The 18275-nt window shown below is 35.6% G+C and overlaps 1 protein-coding gene and 1 long non-coding RNA gene across 3 annotated transcripts in view; both read right to left on the reverse strand.

Annotated features, from left to right (window-relative positions):
- The window catches only part of LOC116168311 (spondin-1), a 43948-nt gene that overhangs the window by 10410 nt on the left and 15263 nt on the right, over positions 1-18275 (reverse strand). The window lies entirely within an intron of this gene.
- Positions 10793-12248, reverse strand: LOC116168312. Its single transcript, XR_004144740.1, has 3 exons — positions 11361-12248; positions 11011-11305; positions 10793-10959 (listed from the first exon to the last, which is right to left on the reverse strand). It is a non-coding gene; the product is annotated as an uncharacterized LOC116168312 (long non-coding RNA).

Raw genomic sequence — 18275 nt, forward strand, 5'->3', positions numbered from 1 at the left:
ATGGGGATGTACCCCAAAGCCACAGAGGCCCTAAAGAGGTGCAACAATTACATGATCATTATTGAATTGAATAGTTGAGAGATACTCGTAAACAAACGTATATATGCAGGATTTCACGTTTCGAAAACTTTTTGTATAATTTTCATTATGGTTACACCGTGTCTAAGTTTCACAATAATGCTAAGCTACTTCACAATGATACTGATTTCATACCTCTTTTGATATATTGCCCCACTAATATTTTTCAAATTCTGTTAGTCAATAAGAAGCTTTCTGGCTTAATATGAGATGAGAGTCATGGAAACCTTAGATTTTGTATTTTATGCTTACACTGTTGATAAAAAAAGCTGTAAAAAGATCAAAGGGTTCTACTTCAAGACATTATAAATGATTATAAAAATGCTTTATTTGAACGTGGTATAAGAAAAAGGTATAATCATATAATTAGTCCTTACGATGACAAAAGAATAATACAGTCCAATTTCACTGATCATTCTTGTGCATTTCAAACTGCGTAACATCATATCATATCATGTCACGTCACGTCTTCATACCATTCTTTGAGTGTGATGAACCGGCGATTTTGTATTGCAAGGTACATGTAAATAAGCAATTTCCTCTTTTTTAATCCTTCATCTTTAAAAGTTCAAAGTGACCGTTTGCAATTACCCTAATCGATAGTCCAAGGAGGTCGACTATAACTGCTAACTTTGCTCGTGACATGTAACATAGAATAACTATCTAACGGCTATAAGCGAGTGGGCGAGGGCTGTCATGAAAATGCACTACCGTATAAAATTGATTGGGTCAATATTCGAACTTGCCAAGAGCTTAATAAACAACTTACTTAATGTTTTTGAGATGTTTATGAGTAATTGTAATTCTTTGTGAGGAAATTCGTTTTAAAAGTGTGCAATGAAGTATGGTTGTTTTAGTGCTCGTACGAACGCAATCTCATAGCTAAACGCAACAAGGGTTGTGAAACCTCAAGTTTTGACAACTTTTCAAGGACCTAGGGATGTTATAAAATTGTATGAGTCGTGAACTAGAATTGTTACAATGTAACTTGCTGTAGTAGTGTAAGTAGAGAGGAGCAATAGCAAAGTTTCGTTTGACGCTCAAGGCGCCGCAAGTTGTTTGCAGTTATACACAAATGACTTTAGAGAGCTTAAGGTAGCTATATCTCTCTTGCTAAGTTGTAAGAAATGTAACAAGTGATAGAACTAAAAGTTTTCTTTTGTATTTGATGCTCCATTGTTATTCCATTTCAGTAGCATGACACAATTCAAACATTTTCCGTATGAATATGCAAACTTTGTAAATGTTAAACAATATTGTGCCCTTATCGCTGCACTACGAGTCATAGTTAATCGAAATCATATTGTTTATACAGGGTGTACCTATGTTTATTAAGACTTTTTTGTTTCTTTTGATGAGTACTATACGCAAATAAAGTATCCGACCTTTTTTTGAAACACCATGTATATTAGTTCCAATTGTATACGTATTGAATAATAATTATGTTTATTAAGACGATTACCGCCTTGTTCATTAGAAGTGCTTCGACATCCAGCTACCTGGACAAACCACGTTGACAGTAATCCCCCAATAAGACGACAGGAAACCGTTGATGTGAGTACGATACAAAGACCCTCATTAACTTAGAGTATTTAATGCAGTTATCGGAACTTACCTGTAGACAAACTGAAATTTTTGGATATGGAAAAAAGTTTTATAACCTGAACGTAGGTAAGTATCTGTATAAATATTCTGTACCTATAAGTACATAAGTATGAATGAAACAGTATTAATAGAATAATTACTTTCTAAATAAGAAGAACAGAAGTGGTTGGAAATACTGACGCTATGCCAGATATCTACATAGCATCTGTCACACGAAGGTCAGAAAACATCGCACAGCCACTGAAATTAGTTGCGTCTAAATAGAACGCTAAGAAAATATGCATGGATCCTAATTCCCAAAATTCATTCACGTTTGCTTTCATGCACTGCTAACTGCACAACTGAACAGCTGAACTCATCTACAAGCAAAACTTTATTAATAATAACGCAGCTGCTCATAATGTTGCATCGCAACGTGTTTTATTACCAAAGTTAGTTTCATGTTTATCAATAGCGTTGTGTTAATCGGGCGTCTGTGAAATCAACTGGAAAGCACTTCACAATTCCAAACCGAGCATCATTTAACGGTCGAATTCCTGCACAAGCAACAGTGAATTACAAGTCCCGTTAATCACGAAATACTAATTCGGGTGGTTTCTGTGCCCGATAATTGCGACGTAATGTATCATTTCTCATGCACATGCATCGCGATACCATTATTCAACGGGCCTTTATTTCACTGAAAATTTAACAAAATGTCGAATTATTTGTATGGAATATGAGCGAAAGAAGGTTGCCTTTGGTTTAATACTAAAGGGTTGGAATGGTTATCGTCGTAAAGGGGGGCAATTCAGAGCATTAGTTCAAAGGAACCGTGTAATTTGAAGACAAGAAAAGGTGTAATACAATACGGTTATATTAGAACTAACGCGCGACCACTTTTAAGAAACGTCTCTTTACTTGTATTCGTTATTTTGTGCAAGGATTAAGGCGAGGCTACTAAAAATGTATATATGGAAAGAACCAACCGAGTATACACGGTAAAATAATAGCAACTTATGACTAATAATATACTATATTTATCTCTAAAGTCGAAAATGTTTGGGAAGAAATAATCGGCAATTTGGGGCAGCGATCCTAAACTTGTTGCAGGAAATATCTTCACTATAATATGTACCACGATTAAACCTTGGCAATTAGTAGTTAGCGTATCAGATGCCTTTCTTATTTACAGCCCATTAGTGGAACGTTAAACACTAGAAACTCTGTAGTAATACAAACTGTTTGGTGCGAATTTGAGTACACGAAGTCGTTGAAAGTGCGAATCATGTTCGCATTAATAACTGCAAGAAGAGCTTTTTATTTTACTTTGTCTTCATTTTTAAACGAAAAGATGATTTTTTCTCGCAGAGCGATTTCATGATTCGGTGAACTGCGTCCTTCGCAGTTTTATAGTTGGCTTCTAAAATATTAGGTCATTAATTAGAAATGACCAGATTTCAATATTGCTGAGTTCGGGTTTCGCACGCTGCGTCGGGGCAGTATGAGAAATTTAGATTCATCTGTTTGCTCATGTAAAAAGCTATTAAAATTATGTTATCCTCCGTCAGACTGGCCTTGAAAAATTTCTTACGCCATTAACCGGTCACGACTTACCCGTTAACCTTTGACTTACAGAACAAAGAGCGCTGAATTCATTTTGGAATACCAGTTCTCTAATGGACACACTCATAACGCAAGGACCTATATTTCGCCATGAGCTACCGTAATGAGGTTCAAACCTTTTATTTGGAACACTCTAAAATCTTTCCAACTACCAAAATAGTTGAAATGTGTCCATGTGTCCTAATTCGAATTAAATAAACAATTTAGAGAGCTTCCGTTACACAAGTAAAATTTCTAAGAATTATCTTTGCGCGTTGAAATTATAATGATACTTACGTACTTATGTAACGAAACGCCTATATTTCGCCATGAGGTTCCATATCCGAAGTTATGACCACATCGTATATTTGTGGAGTCGACCAGCTCTGCTGAATACCCGGTATCTAGAAGCGCTTTAATTTGGGCGCTTCGTTACGAAAAGTGTCACGCCGAAATTAATCCGCCGCTTGGAACCGTTCCCTTCAAGATCACGTTATCAAAATCAGTCGTGTGAGGTTTACCTGAAAACCCTCTAACTTTTCTAAATGTTTGTAAGTTGTCCTTGATATTTATGATGACCCGAATCCGAGAAATAAATTCAAAGTTTTAAGTCTTCGATATAGATAACCGAATTTGCTGTGTCGGTTGAAAAAACCGTCGGTCCCTCCATGCCATAGCCGAATTTTATAAAAGGTAAAGCCGTTGTTCAGAGAGGATGATTTGCCTTTTGCCTTTGGTGTTTTAACCGTATTTAAATCTTTTTGCTTTTTGCACTTTCGCAAGCTATGTTTTGGAAGTACTGTAATTTTGAGCTTTGCGTAAATTTATTTTGAATTTATACCGGTTAATTTTTGCTTTCACATTAAGTTATCTAAAGCATTTGCTTTTTCTTGCACAGTAATTTGTACCCCTCCATTTAATTGCAAGGTAAGCTTTTTGTTACTTTCCGTTCCATTACTTATAATGGGGGATATTGTTTCGCATTTACTTTTCCGTAGATACCGCTACCAAATCAGATTATTGACTGTTCTCGCTTAGGGAAATTGCTGTGCGCTTTAATTTTGGGTTAGCGTACTAGGGGCAAGGACCTTGGTGGCGCTCGCGCCCGTCCGTCCGTTCCGCCGACAGAACACGCAGGTTACCGCAGCGCCGGCTGCTGCTGCGTAAAGTTGAGCTCTTTGGGCCTAATTCGGATAGTGGATTAAAAATAAATTTCACAACACTATTCGGTTGGCCGCGATCCGTCATTTGTACGCAGATAACACTTTTAAATGACATTTTGATACCGGCGCGGCAGATTGCGTAATTTTGTGCAATGGCGTGAAATTTCGAAAAGACGGAGGCACGTTCCTTTACGAGGTCCAGGATGTTCCATAGGTTTTTGTTTTCTTTATACCAGCAGAACCTTCCGTACTTGTGATAAACGCTCCTGCGATTTCGTGTGGAAAAAAATTAATCTTTTGTCAGTTAACAAACAAGAAAAATCCTTAAAAAAACGATTATTATAATGTGATCCAGCCGGGAACAGACTCTAATTGCATAAGTATGTATGTTATGTATGGACCCTCCTAGATGGATGGGTTCCAATATTAAATATCCTATTTTCAAGCTTATGGGGGCAATAATTATTATTATTATTGAAGAAAAAAGGATTAAGTTAAATGGAAGAACGGTCACTTGGGTAGGAAACGTACAATCTTAGTACGAGAATTTGAAGTAACATTTAAATCAGTATAATTTGAATTGTGTTCATTAAAATTTAAACGAATGGGCACAAAGATAAACACGTATATGAAATATAGAAGTTTTGGAATTTACCAGGGTGGAAAGGAAATAATACCATTTCAAAAAGTTTCAAACTGATGTATTACGAACTGAGTTTGAACAAAATTCCATGTAAGCTATTGTTTAGGAAGTATGCTAGCGCGGTAAATATTTAAATGCTGAAGAACTTTTAATGAAATTTCACAAAAGTAGATACTTTAGGAACGTTAAGTACATATAATTTTCAGGCTAATAAACGGTTTTATATTACGATACGTTTCAATAAAGAACGGAGATACCTATAGGTACATAAAAAGCTATGCAATAATCAAGAACTGCGAGAGTAAAACAATTAAGTTCGATACGTTCTTAAAACGAATTCCTTTTCTGCTTTTCGAATGTTTTTCAGCAGTAGGTATACACGTACCTCTCGCAAAAGCAGGTAAATCAATTTCTGAAACGCTGATTAATAATTGGAATGATGCAGCGGATTGCGTACTCTTTTAATCCAATCAACCGTGCCCTTCCCTTAAATATAAACTGAGCTCTCTCCCTGTTGGTGAACGCTAAAGTTTCTTGTGCTTAATAGTGACCTTCATGAACCACGCCTTTGGTCATGCTTCATGGTCAGCATAAACTGGCCAAACACTTATTATTTTATGTTTAAGTTCATTGAGTTCTGAGAACGCTTTTATTGTCAACTACAACTTTTTTTCCGCTACTGTGGGAAAGTAATAAATGAAATCGTTTCCAACTATCAGCCTCCCCATCTGCTTGAAAGTAGTTATTTATAGTATAAAAGCTGAAAACGCGTAACGAGCGGCATGGAGGAAGTTTCGCTATAGCTTTCAGCTCGTGCACTTATTTTATAAAAACATTTAAAGAAATTATCATTAGAAAAACAGTTTTTGTTACCATCATTCTGTATATCATTGCTTTCCTCGCCATTTTCGTTTGAATTTCAAACTTATTATTTATTTAAGACCAATTTGCAATAGTTTAACGTCAAACGTATCACAGATTAGTTAATATTCATAAATCAAAAGAACACATGAAATGTACTGTTAATAGGAATGGAGAAGAATTAAATAATATAACGAGTTAGAAATGCGTTACACTGTTTGTTGTAAAACAACTACTGCCATATCTTCAGTAATGCGGGGTATGCTTTTTTGGTGGCAAATAAATACACACGACCAAAACAATGAAATATATTAAGCTTCTAAAAGCAATCAATTTAAGCCTTCATCTACAGCCTTCCAAAACTCAATGATAGCTTCATTGAATATACAGTGTCCAAAATTGTAGGTATACTATGCCACTTTCTATTTTACTCTTAACGCCCTTTAAATGAACAAAGAAAAAATACGGAATATATATTTAACTCAGTTAGAACACTTCCGTTACTTAGTACTGAATTTAAACTTTTTACTTTCGGTTGAGTTCATACACTAATATTGATTACAGTGGAAAATGTTTAAAAGTTACAAATTGTGTCTAAAATTACACATTGCGCTGTCCAACCTTGGAAAGTTGTTGATGCTGAATTCTGGCTGGTAACGGGAAGGTTTTATTGATTTCGAAATTCAGAGTAATGCTCGAACAGAATTAATTTTATTAAAACGTATTAATTGCACACAAAGTTGTTTACAGCGGATGAGTAACTTTGACGACACTTAACTGAACAAGTCCATTTCACTACATTTTACTAGCGCTCGCCTTGTGCAATGTTGTTTTTCAAAATCGTAACCTTGGTAACCTATAAATTTACTTTATATCATTGGGATCTCCGAAACCATAGAAGATAGGACCATGGTCAAATTAGAGAAAAGTTGCGCAATTATACAGTTATTTTTTGTATAAATAAATACAAGAACATTCCGATTATATTCCAGAAAAGCCGAAATTTCCGATTTCGTTTTGAATTTTTTCTATTTGAACAGATGCAAAAAAAAACTTTTTGAATGCCACCGTCAGGGGCGGCGGGTTTTAATTTTTGCATAGGGGCAGCCTGGCCACCGTTGATAGATTTTCAATACAACGTTTCGTTTTGGAGAAATCTTCAACTTTATTTTTTATATGGACCATAATGTATTGGGTTGTATTTTTAGCGCATTTTTAAAGAACTAAAAAAAATGTGCTATTGTTTGCGTTTTGTCCGTCCGTCCGTCCGTCCATCCGTCCGTCCGGACCCACTTCTGCCGCTTTGAACTACTTCTAGGGGAATAGTCCTAGAGTCCTGGAATTTTTTGCAGTAGGTAGCCTATACCTTGAAGGTGTGCCAGACGGCTGTCTAAAAGCCCCCCCCCCCACGAATTATAGGTCTCAACAAAAGGAACCGACTACCAACTACTTCCCTTCTTTCTGTCCTCATATCAAAGTACGGGGTGGAAGGGGGAGGGGAGTGGAACTAGTTTTATCCTTCACGGTACTCTAATGAAAGGTCTCAACGAAAGGAATTAATTTTTACCAACCATAGCCCTCCTCCTCGACCTTTTATCGTGATCGGGTATATTCCCTTATACCTCAAGAACGGATTGTCGGAAGAGGGTCCTCACAAAGGGCGATTGAGACGTCTGCAAGAAATATATCCATTGGTGATATCAAAACAAAAGATATTTCGGTTAAAAAATGCGCTTTATCTGCGTAAGAGTTGTGCTCAATTTATACTTGTTTTTTATTACAAATACAACGATATACGACACATAAAAAAAACAAAAGCTGGAAAGGAGTCACTCGAGGAGTCACCTCATTTAAAGGATTTCTGTTGTAGTGATGGTTTTCCCTTTTGTAGATGCTTTTTTGGATCAATTGTACGTGTAGAGGAAGATCTGGAAATAGCAAATGAGCTGCCGAATCACGTTCCAAAAGAAGTCGTGTATATTTCAACTTGAAATTTTCCATATGTAAGATATTTAAAGTTTATTGTTTTTACCACACGCTCGTTAGTAAGGGAGGTATTGCATTGGGATAAAAGATGACCCCCCACTTTTTTGACGAAAATACACGTCTTGAAGCGCCGGTAATCCAAATCAAACAAAATCTCGATGATGTCGATCTGTCGGTCTGTACAAAACGGCTGAACCGATTGGAACCAAATTTGGTACACATATTCTTAAACATAAAAGAAAGGGCTGAACGCGCATGCGCAGGTGTGCGAGTGGTATTTGGGCAAATTTTTTCTTACTGGAGAGTGGAGGGACCCTTTGAAGACACTTATAAGTATTTTAAAGGGGCGAATTTTACATACCTTGTTATTTTCTCATATTAAACGGTTGCAGTGCTTTAGACTAGACGGGGGGGAGCATTGCCAGATAGGGATCGTAAATAAACTATTACTTGAATTTGGTTTTGATCTAGGTCGATCCATTTTCTTTATTTGAAAATATTTTGATTTCACCAGTGGTGTAACAACTAAAGGTGAGAACATTTTCATAAATTCTTTATTTTTAGCGTATTTTCCTCAAAGTGAAAAACCGCTATTGGCTGCACTTTGTCGTCCGTCCGTCACACGTACTCCTTCTACACCACTTAACCGATTTGAGCGATATAGGCTCGTTTGAAAGGGCTTAGTCCAAGGATTCCGTGCATACCAATATTTTTGGTTTTGCGCATGGGCAGTGCCAAAAATTTGTTTAACGCATTTGCAATGCTAACTTTTTATTTATGAAGATATTTAAATGAAACTTTATATGTAAACACTACCAATATAATTAAAATTAACGACGTTTTCAAAATGTTGTTTTGCGCATGCGCAGTGCCAAATTTACTTATTCATGAAAGCATTTAAATGAAATGTTATACATAGGCATTTGGAATAAAAACAAATCTAACACCAGTTGCAAAATTTGGTTTTGCGCATGCGCAATGGCAACTTTCTTATTTATGAAAGCAGTTAAATCGTTGAGTGAAAAGTAGTTAAATGAAATATATGTAGGCACCTTGAATGAAAATACCGGTTTCAAAATTACTGTTAACGCATGCTGTATGTTTTATTTATGAAGGTACTAAATGAAATTTCTAATATAGACAATGCGCAATGCTATTTTCGAAAGCATTTAAAAAAAGTTTCATATGTAGACACTTCGAATAAAAGTAAAACTAATGCCCATTTCAAAATTTGTTTGTATTTGTATACGCTTCACTATTTTTCATTAAACTGTGTAGACTTCGACGATAGGCGGCTCATTTGAAAGAGAATGGGGTAAGGATCTCGTGCCTACCGATATTTTTTCCCGGTCCTAGCATTAATATTATAGCAGGAAAATACGCTCTCGTCATTTATGTTTGCATATAATGACTTTTTAACTTGTTTATTAGAGAAGAGGGGAAACAGGTAAAATTGGGAAATTCAATGGAATAGGAACTAATGAATAACCCTAGCAAAGTTAGAACGGGCACGAAACAGTGTAGCTGTGTTGTAAACATGATTGTGGACATTTTGAACAATCACGGTAAAGAAGTGATTTAAAACAAACAAGTGTTTGATAAATAAAATTATACAACATGCGAATTTTTTAAATTAATATTGCTCACTGATCCGCCACTGTCAAATAAATGACAATGATATGCACTAAAATGCTTCAAGCTGCAAATTATAATCACCCGATTGTTTTTTTTTGGAAGATAGAACTTATACAGCATTTTAATACACTGATTTTTCGCCCTATTATTCCATCGTTATATAACAAGTTGTTCGTTCTTCTGTTCATTATGCGTTTTGAATCCTTAATTTTACGCGAGCCGTTTTTAAGCTTACTGTTTTTCATCGTTTGAAACCGTACATAATTTGATTTTCCGCATCCCGTAGGGCGTGTTGAACAATTTGCACAATAATTATGGCTTTTGTAAAATAAAACCTTTCACTTTGATTTCCAATGAGAATTTACATTTTCATTTTTTCGCAAAATAAATCGATTGTTAGAGGTAATGTGACTGAAAAACCGATAATAGAGTGGTTCCATTATTTTTCATATTCCGTTTGTTTCTTACTTTATCGGTCAATCGAATTTGCTCCAAATTGCTCGATATTAAACTTTGTTGAGCACTTTTTCAGTTTATCATATGTGGAAAAGAAATTCAATCGTAAAATCGCGAAATTCAAGCTCAACAGAAGACGTGAATAAATTTATTAAAAATCACGGTTTTAAACTAGGTTTTAAATATTATAATTACCATTTCAGTATACTTAGTCCATTAAAGTTGTTCTAATCGCTTAGGTGAAAGTACAACCTAACGTGAAAAATACGTGCCGCATCTATCAAGTTAAAGATAATGATGTTGCAAAGTAGTTTGAAAGTGTCAATATCATCTCGGTGTTTAAATTGCAGAGTTTAGTTTACAACCTCCGTTCTCTGTAATCTTTGAAGTTGTTTCTTTCTCTCTGTTTCATTTTTCCCGCTAGGTATAGGCATTTTTTATCCAATGGTATAGGTCTGCCTCAAGGATGCTATGGTCTGCCTGCAATATATAGGTAAGGTATCGAAGGAAAAATGCACGCTGGAAATAATCCTTTAGAGATTTTCTATTCTCATTCTATGGTAATCAGACAATGCGCAAGAGGGACCGTTTACTACAGAAATATAATCATATCAATAATCTAGTAGAACCGAGGAACAGCATCATTTTCTGTTATAAAAGAGATGAAATATCAATAGTGCAAATTAGTTCCGATTTAAAGATTGCATTTATTTGACCTTTAAAAGATTTCTACAGAAGGAGCGGTAGGCGAGTGGTGAGGCCTTACCGAAGAAGCTGGGTTCGATCATCCGGCCTGCCAACAAAAACCATCTTTGGCATTTTTCCTCCACGGTATCCACTATATTGTTCTACATCTTGAAATCAAACTCACACATTTTGGAGTTTGTGCTGTCGCAGTCACTTTCTCTTTGTACAGATTTAAAGATATTTATTTCCTGATTTTTCCATCTAGATTTAAGATTTGAGATCTGAGGCGGGAAAGATCTAGGAATTACCTACCTGAATGTATGTGAATGTCACATCCGATGATTATGGATCAATTTCGGTAGGAAAACGTGCACAATCCGGATGCCCCAGAACAGAATCTTCAACTATAATGTTGAATGTTTGAACTGCGGTGGACTTTTTTAACTTTTCTGCGTTAACACAAGTTTTCACAGTAATAACATATGTAAGACATACCTTTTGCGATTGAAGACGACGGTTTGTGGTAAGGCGTCGTCATAAATTTTTCCTTGTAGGCCATAGTAAAGCATTTCTACTCCGGATAAAGAAGTGCTGGGCATGGGAAAAACTATATAAAATAGTTAATGCTATTCACTATATAGGTTTCCTTAAATGGTACTTACAACGTCTGGGGTAATTTACAGTGTTCATTGTCTGATTTATTAAGCATGTGTCATTTTGAGAGGCAACTTCACTAATGTAGCTGATATTCTAAACATCGACATCGGGGCGTCATCAAGTCGATAAAGGTTTAGTCACCGGCGATAAGGAATGAAAGTGGATGGGACCCATTCTTTTAGGGAAATATGCTTGAATCGTGAGTCAAATTTCGCGCTCGTGTGTTTTTTCTTCAAACGGTCAGTGGCTTAACTTATACTTTCGTATAGTTACTTTTTACTTCCATCACAAAAATCCCATTAAAAAACTCTCAAAAGCGCTACAAACTGAGGAACCCCCAAAACAGGCGTTACTGTAAATTAAACAATGGATACGGCAGTTTTAAATTCTTTGAAATGTTAAACGTTTAAATTTCTATGGTCGGAAGTCTAGCACATCGGATTTGGTCGATGTACATTGCAATGGAGCAGTATTATAAGTTTCCGGCCTCTTTAATTTCATTAAACTTGGCTAGCTGTTATACTCGATTAATGTTGCTTAATTGAATAGTCCGCACGAAATCTATTCCGATCTAATTTAAAGTTTGTGCTACTGGAGCTGTTTTTGTGAGGCGTATTCTCCGATACAAATGTTTAAGGGATGTAAAGGTATTTTACCTTGTTACGCAATTCAGTAGCGAATTACTGCCGCTTTGGTTAAAATTGTAAGACAGTTTATCGATCCGTTGAAAGTTTGTCGTTCTCCTATATAATGTTTTACCTACTTCTTTAAAGGAGCTCTGGAGATTCAAATACCATATTGTTATGCTAATAGTTACTTTGGAATAATAAGGTGCTAAATTGAAAAAAAAAATGAGATGAATAGAAGGAATTGAAGGGTGAACCACAGCCGCATGTCAACTTTATGGCGACACGTACTTGAAAGTGTAAGGCATTTTTCGAATCAATGGAATGCTCTAATAGATGGAACTTGGAACGGATGATCCTCTAAGTCTAAATATATCGAAAACGTAGAAACGTTCTTTAATTTCATTACCATCCGAATCACCGTTCGTCGCTCTGAAAGAGACATATAGCTTACATCCTCTAAATCTGTGCCAACATATGTGAGAGACAGTAGAATACCGATCATGCGCAGTGAGTTAACATTCTCGGCATTTCACTGGCGTGTTGCTTGTTATTTCCATAAAATATAAAGATGTTTACGCATTTGAAATTCTTCCTGGTCTTGTGTATTAATAAATGTGTTTTAAAATTGAATTTGACAAAATCACACCGGTCACATTTTAAATTCTAGGTCTATGGGTTAACAAAAAACAAAATTTAGATATTAAGATGTGATTTAAGAGTTTGGTGATTAAATCGCACTGGGCACACTTAAAATCCTTGGTGCCCTTGTATCTTAATAAATGTGTTTTATAATTATATTTATCATGTTAAATTCTTGGTAGTCTCGTGTATTGAAATGCTATTGTGCATGTGCGGTGTCCTACTTACTATCTTTGTAATTGTAATAAAAAATGATACTCATACAGTGCACTTTTTTTACGGGCCATATAAAAAAATAAAGTTGATGATTCTTGCGAAACGAAACGTAAATATTGTATTGAAAATCTCTCAAAGGCGTCATGTAGAGCTCAAATAGTGGCAATCAGAAAGTGATATAGAATCAAAATGTGAAATATATAAAATCATTGAATAAAAACACTATTTTATTCAATGGTATAACGGGAGTGTTTTGAAATTTTTCTCGAAAAAGTAGAAGTTTTAATATAATAATGTCAAGGTTCTGAACAAATAGTATAATAAAATAAAGAATTTATCTGAATGATTGGAGTCAATGGAATATGCGTCATTTTTTATTTTTTTATGCAAGGGTTTGCATTGGTCTCTTTGTTATCTAATGCCCTAAGTCGCCTTCCCGGCTGGTGTAGGGATAGGATTACATCCGTTTTAACAGGAATATAACCTTACATTTCGGAATCATCATGAAGTAAAACTATCGCGAATAATGTTAACTATTTTGTTTTTAAAATAATTAACAGCCGTTCGGGATTGGTTGGAATCTTTTGCTCACTCACCAATAGGGAGTTTAGCGCCATTTTACTTTAATTCGCGATTTTTTGTTTTGGATGTCATTACGAATTATATAGTAGGGAGCATTCGTCTTCTGAGAGCCACGTAGCCTAGAATTACAAAAATTAGCGTCGTAATTGCGGCCAAAACGTAATAGTTCCGGTGTTCCTTTAAACACTTTGGAAGGAATTTTATTTTCGCCGCGATGTTAAGAAGTTCAAGCGGTGTGCATTTTCGAGCGAAAAAGGGAATACGAGTAGCTAACGTTCGAATAAAAATTACCTTCGAGTGATTAAAAGCTAAAGAAAATTCTGTAATAATAAACAATACGGGAAAATCTGTTTCCGAAAAAGATCTGAAAACCTTTTCAGGTGTGAAAGGGAAATTGGATTTAATTGGAAAAAAACCTTATGTTATGTGTGTATATTCAATTATAGTCCACGTATTGTTTTTTAACAAGAAGCCGTGATATTTGTGCGCCTGTTGCCTGTTGTTAAAAAAAACTGATTAACTGCCGGCGACTAGCTCAACTATATCTAACAAAATTTTGGCCTCTATCTCTAGAAAGAAGAAAGATTAGAGTCAAATCGTTAAAATAACGTAGTTTGTGGATAGTCCAAATTCAAAGGGGTGTTAAAAATGACAATTTACATTTATAACCAAATCTTTAAATGTTGATACATCCTTTAAGAAAATTACCCATATAAATTTTATGTTAATAAAGGGAACCATTAATTAATTTTCATTGGTTAAAGCTCTTTTTTCAACCAATCCCAGTTGTTTTCCAAACCCACACAATTAAAAAACAACGTTTACTCAGCAACTTTCACGCTCGAACCTATATATCTCATGCTTAGGTAAGAAATGTAAGGTTAAACCACTCCAATCAACCAAATCATCACCGGAAGATCAACATGATCAACATTTATTGTACAATAATCTTTTCTTTAAAAAATTGATTATCATGGTGTATTTTGTTGTTCTTCGATGTAAGATAAATTAAGAATATTTCATTCAAAATATCTTGGCCAGGTTTAATTACTTATAAAGTTTTAAAAAAATGAAATGTGATTGGAAAGCACATCGCACATTTTTTATCAATAGGTATGTATATTAAAAACGTTACGGTAATTTGGTGTTAGATTTGATAAGCAAACATAGTCAATAAAATATAAGAAAAAATTGAAGAAAATTTTCAGGAAGAAGGAGAAATTCTATCGTAATTAATTGTGAATTTTTGTCACTAAAATCTAGCCGGGATAATAACGGAAATTGATTAGAAATTTCCATTTCTGAATCAAGAATCCATGTGATGGTAAAGTAAACCTTTTCTATACTTATAAAGATATTCTTGTACTGGGGGGTATTCCATACTCTAGGTCAGTGTTTCTCAACCGTATGTGGTGCAGGGACCGGCGAAGTGTGTATATTTGAGGTCTTGAGGACCGGGGGGTCTGAAAAAAGAAGAGGGGGGGTAGGTCCACCCCCCTAAAAATTTTTTACAAATTGGAGCTGTGTTTTCGCGTTCCCAATTTGTACAAAAGTCATTTTTCGTGGGTGGAAATTCGGAAATTCGCAGTAGAAGATGCGTTTATGAATAACACCATTTACAAAGGTACCCCAATTATTGATTATTGAATTATTGAATTTGCCTACGTAAAGGTCTTATTTATAAAGCGCATCTTCCACTAGCTAGATAATTTGTACTTTGTGCGATGAGTCCCACGCCAACTTATTTGACCGCGATGTGTGGATTTTTCGCGGACCGGCAAAGATTCTTTGCGGACCGGTAGCGGTCCGCGGACCGGCGGTTGAGAAACACTGCTCTAGGTGTCACTTTTCATGGTCTGTTTCCAAAAAATTAAGTTTTAAGTGGTGTGTGCACTATATGTTTTGGGGAAGAATCTAGAACCGAGGGGTACCCCCCACTATACGATAATGTTCTCATTCCTATATTAATCATAAGGTTTTCGTATACTGAGGGATATTCTATACCCCCCAGTATGCAGTAATTTTGTAACTGTCTCTGTTTTTTTTTAAAATGAATTCATAAGAAAACCATCCAAATGATTTTCTAGGATCTCCAAAGAGTATTCTTTGCTATCTCTGTAAAACAAATTTTGTGGTGTTTGAAATGGGGTGCATATGCATACCTATTATAAGTAGGGGTGCTGGGGAGTGTAGAGCTAAGTGCTAAAAGTAAAGTAAACCTTCCATTAAACTTCCCCTCAGCTGTCTAAACGAAAACTTTTTAAGTTAGGATTAAACGGATTTTGCATGTTTTTATGACTCTTACGGACCAAGGACGTCAACGTCAAACTAAATATCAAATTGAAAATAGAGAATGAGAATGGAGGGAATAATTTTCGTTATCTCATACAGTGTACGAAATATTCTGTGCTCCAAAAGATATTTTTTGCGCGACTTCAAACGAGATACAAGAAGGGCAACATAACAGTCAAATGTTTCGTTTTTGTAATAGCACCGAAAATTGTAAATCTTCTCGTTTTTCCCTATCTTTTAAATGTAACGAAATACAAAAGAATTCTTGAAGTGATTACATTGTCCAAATAGTAATTATACATTTTGCACGATATAACGCTGAATTAATGGTGGTGCATAAAGCACGTAGCTTGGGAAATTCGCATTTCCGCTAATTGCGGGTGCCAACGGAAATTACATTAATTTTTTTCCATCAACTGTTGAGCCGTATCTTAATTTAAAACAATAGCATTTGTATTTCATTTTACCACAAAGCTTTGAATCCCTGACATCGATTTAATTTCAAAGATAGGAGTTTGACGTATTAGAGACAATGGAGGAGCTGTTTTTAAAATTAGCGTTTATTTTGTCACTTTTGTTATAGTCTCAGTTGATTTGGCAGGGTATAATTGAATTCGTGCTTTTTCACACTGAAAGCTGGATTTTCATCTGTGGCAAACATATCCTATTTATAACTTAGGAAAGAACTGCAATTAATATTCCTAGTTTCGTGGTGCTTACGAAACTTATTTAATTAACCCTCGATACTCAGTCGACCGCGAATAATTTCGAAACTTGAATTAGTTTAATATCTACAACGTTAATTCTTACGTGTTAGTGATTTGATTATAGTTTCGAGAAGTTTCATGGCAAACTTTTATTACGGCCCTAGTGGTGAGGGAATAAATGTATACTAAAATTCAATGAATTATTTACTAGATGGCCACGTGCGAAACACCAACTTGTTTTCAAAGCTCTTTACATCTAAATACGTGAAATTTTTCCTCGCTCGCTATTGAAGTAGATTTTCTTTATCGCTGTGGGTAAACTGAATAAAAAAATAACCCATTCTCCTAAATGAGTTTCACTATAGCCGAATTCTCAATTTCGTGTTCAAAAGATGTTGTTGGAAAGAGTTCTTTTCTGGTTCGTATATGTGATCTTTATTGGTTAGGGATTTCGGATTCTGAACGTTCTTAGCGCTCGACGCGTACGTACGACGAGCTCTGCGGTATTCGACAAAAGGAATACGCGATACCTTCACAATATGTAATAGGAAGACTGAAATTGAACTCATTGAGATCCTGTCAATAACAAGGTTCACTGCCAGTCCCATCGGGTAGATAACTCGACCGTGAAATCATTGAAATAATTTTGCTTGTTTGGTAAGGCATGGAAATGGCAGCACCAGTTTCTCGTATCCGAAATCGTTTTTGTTAATGTTCAGATTTAATTTCGTGTTATCGTCCTCAAATCTTCTCCCTTGCATCAAATCCATAATTCTAGGAAATTATCTAATTTATACTGAAATGAGGTACTGTGTCACGTACTTAAACACTAATGTACTCTGGCATCCATAACAGGTTTAAGGAGTGAAACTCAATTTCTCAATAGTTGGAAGTTTAGCTGTCAACACTTGAATTAATTCTACATGCGAAGGCATCAGTCTACAATCGTGACACGTTGGAAAGTTACAAAACAATTAAGTACCTAACGTTTTAGATACACATACCGTTTTCTAGACATTGTTTCTCACCATTTATACCGGGTGATTCCAAATGACTGCAGACAGTTTCAAATTGGTGCTTAACATTTAAGTTAACATAAAGTAAGAATTGCGGTTACAAATGCATTCATTTCACATGTAAATAAATAGGATCATAAAATCTGCTTTACGTATGTATATTCAGGATAAGGTGATTAAATGAGTCACTGTAAAGAAATATCCGCAAGGAGCGTGTGCAAATGCGTCTACTCAGTTCAAAGTTCAAACTAACAAAAGTTTGTAAAAGAGCTGCGTAAACCTTATAAACGTTTCGTCGTAGTAGGATAGCCGGAACTTAATTATTATAGATACTAAGAGAGAGGGGTAAAAATACAAGTTCATTCACGCTCGAAAGTTAAGTGATGCCACGGGTTTCTCAGGCGGGAAACGCCTTTTGAGAACGCAGGATTTTGAAAACGAGGTATTCGAGAATTTCCACAACAGAAAACAGTAATAGCATTTTGTGACCGGTCCGTGCAAAGTCCAGCAACAATAAGCCGATATTTTCATTAAATTGCTCTGTCACTGCTTTTAAATAAATTACATTTGGCGTGTTACCAACTTTAAAATTATTTTGTATTGTTGAACATTCAAACTGTCCGTACTACTTTTGGATCACCCGGTATATGCTACCAAGCGAATAGACAACGAAGAACTGTAACGAAGCACCCGTTCTGGCCGTACTAGAAATTACCAGCTTTAATGACCACCCGGTAGATGTTGTGTTTTTGTAATCGTGTACAATACCGCCGTCCTGACCAGAGGCAGGGTTCCGCATCCCTCTGGTGGCGCTCGAGGATCCCGACCGACACCGCCGA

This window comes from Photinus pyralis, unplaced genomic scaffold (genome assembly GCF_008802855.1).
Source record: "Photinus pyralis isolate 1611_PpyrPB1 unplaced genomic scaffold, Ppyr1.3 Ppyr1.4_LG4, whole genome shotgun sequence".
Lineage (NCBI taxonomy): Eukaryota > Metazoa > Arthropoda > Insecta > Coleoptera > Lampyridae > Photinus > Photinus pyralis.